Genomic DNA, 2500 nt, shown 5'->3' on the forward strand with positions numbered 1-2500 from the left:
ACGTTGTCCCTTAACCTAACCCACGTTGTCCCTTAACCTAACCCACGTTGTCCCTTAACCTAACCCACGTTGTCCCTTAACCTAACCCACGTTGTCCCTTAACCTAACCCACGTTGTCCCTTAACCTAACCCACGTTGTCCCTTAACCTAACCCACGTTGTCCCTTTGCCTAACATAGTTCACTGCTCGGAATCTCTGGTGTCGTTGTTATCCTCATGTAGATGTCTTGCGAGTGTTGCTTACTTTCCACATATTCCGGCTATCCACTGTCAATTGTACTGCAATAGGACTATATCGGCCCCCCCCCCCCTCCTCTGTCCCCCTCTTTGTGTCTCTGTCCTCTCAAGCTGGTCGGTCTGGCGTGTGAGTGTTAAATGAGCCTCGCAGCTGTTCAGTTGCATTCAGATGTCGACGCCCTCAGTGTACGTCGTGGTATGGTCTGTGTCCATTGTCCGCTGATGTCGTACGCGTAACCCACACGCTGTACCGATCATCGGTAGTTACGTACAGAGTGAAGTAGTGTGATACGTGTGACTGTACGCTGGCTGTGCCCAACGGTGTCGAATCTCAATTTCCATATGTTGTGCTCGATGCTACTTGTCTCGTCTCCCAATAACAGCTAGGTTGCACTGTGGTACGCCGTAGAGGCGTGTGGGAGGAACGTACGAACGCATTGTATGTCACCCTGGGTCGCTGGGGGTGGTGGTGCGGTGAGTCAGGTCAGGTCAGGTCAGGTCAGGTCAGCGTGAGCCGTCTGATGTAGTGACGCGTGTATTCCGACTTTGTCGTATTGCCTCACACAAAGTGCTACCCTGGTGGACCGCGTTCCATATCTGGGACATGCCGCAGATGCCGGTTGACAGTGGATCGCGGAAGGGACATCGCATACTTGCGCGGGCCACCTTCCACGTGTTCTCTTCTGCACATGTCGCAGTGTGTATGTGGTCTGATGTAGCGTGTCGTGACACATGACATCCTGGCATGCAAGAATTGTTGAATTCGCAAATGTAGGTGGACATCTACGTTTACTGCCCAAGATACGCAAATGAACTGGAAATCCGTTGTTGAGCGGTTGTTCACGCTGGAGGTGAATCTGTGATGGCGACGATCGGTACAGCTATTAACCGGTTGTTTCAGCGGTACCCGCCACATCCACACACGTGACTAGGCCCATGTGGGTATGAAGCGATACGCGGCGGTGGCTTGGTGGGACTGTTCCCGGCCGGTGAAGGGGGGCCGCCCGGCGTGTTGGCCGCGCGCTGCGTGGGCGCACGCGCAACAGCCGGCTGGTGGGGGGCGCCGAGTGGCAGGAGCGCCAGCCGACGGGCCCGGCAGGCGGCGCAGCTACGCTGCGGCGCACCCTGCACGCGGCGCCTGGCGGCCAAAGTTGGTTCAGCCGAGCCCGGTGCGAAGCGCGGTGGACATCTGCAGTGTGCTGGTCTGATTGAGGACTGTGTGCGTTGAGGATGCGCCGCCGCCTGGCACTCGGCGCCGCGACGCCGTCTGCTGCTCGGTCGCCCCAGCGGTTCTCGCAGGTGGTTTGTATCGCAGTTGTGCGGACGTGTTGGCGCGTGCGCTGTGCTGGGAGAGTTCGCTTATGCACCCAAGTGGGGCTTTGCCCTTGTGTGGCGCTGGCGTTGGAGCTGCCGGTCACCATAGGTGGCGCGTGTTGTCTCCCGCCGGCAATGCCACGACAGCACGCTCCCGGGCCTCTGTCGGCAGCGGCAAGCTCAGTTGGGAGCAAGGGTGTTCGCACTAAAACCGTCTACTCGCCTAACTCCGGGCGATTGCGCCTCTCTCGAAACCGACCAAGTACCTAGGACGGCGCTGCGCGCCGCCGGGACCTGAGAGGGTTTCGAGGTGTATCGTGCAGGGGAGCTCGGCCTCCTCCTGTTTGCAGAATAATTGAGCGGACGCTTGCGTGTTCGCGCGGGCCCCCGGGACACACTCCCGGGCGGCCGGCTGCTCAGCTCTAGTTGACGCAGCTCCCTGGTTGATCCTGCCAGTAGTCATATGCTTGTCTCAAAGATTAAGCCATGCATGTCTCAGTACAAGCTGCATTAAGGTGAAACCGCGAATGGCTCATTAAATCAGTTATGGTTCCTTAGATCGTACCCACGTTACTTGGATAACTGTGGTAATTCTAGAGCTAATACATGCAAACAGAGTCCCGACCAGAGATGGAAGGGACGCTTTTATTAGATCAAAACCAATCGGATTGGCTTGTCTGGTCCGTTTGCCTTGGTGACTCTGAATAACTTTGGGCTGATCGCACGGTCCTCGTACCGGCGACGCATCTTTCAAATGTCTGCCTTATCAACTGTCGATGGTAGGTTCTGCGCCTACCATGGTTGTAACGGGTAACGGGGAATCAGGGTTCGATTCCGGAGAGGGAGCCTGAGAAACGGCTACCACATCCAAGGAAGGCAGCAGGCGCGCAAATTACCCACTCCCGGCACGGGGAGGTAGTGACGAAAAATAACGATACGGGACTCATCCG

The 2500-nt window shown here is 57.0% G+C and overlaps 1 non-coding gene across 1 annotated transcript in view; it reads left to right on the plus strand.

Annotated features, from left to right (window-relative positions):
* The first annotated feature begins 1986 nt into the window (after positions 1 to 1986).
* Positions 1987 to 2500, plus strand: part of LOC126325288 (small subunit ribosomal RNA) — a 1893-nt gene continuing 1379 nt past the window's right edge. The window contains exon 1 of the ribosomal RNA XR_007559982.1: positions 1987 to 2500. This exon is cut by the window's right edge and continues 1379 nt beyond it. This is a non-coding gene — a ribosomal RNA (small subunit ribosomal RNA).

The sequence above is a fragment of the Schistocerca gregaria genome, unplaced genomic scaffold (genome assembly GCF_023897955.1).
Source record: "Schistocerca gregaria isolate iqSchGreg1 unplaced genomic scaffold, iqSchGreg1.2 ptg000914l, whole genome shotgun sequence".
NCBI classification, from domain to species: domain Eukaryota; kingdom Metazoa; phylum Arthropoda; class Insecta; order Orthoptera; family Acrididae; genus Schistocerca; species Schistocerca gregaria.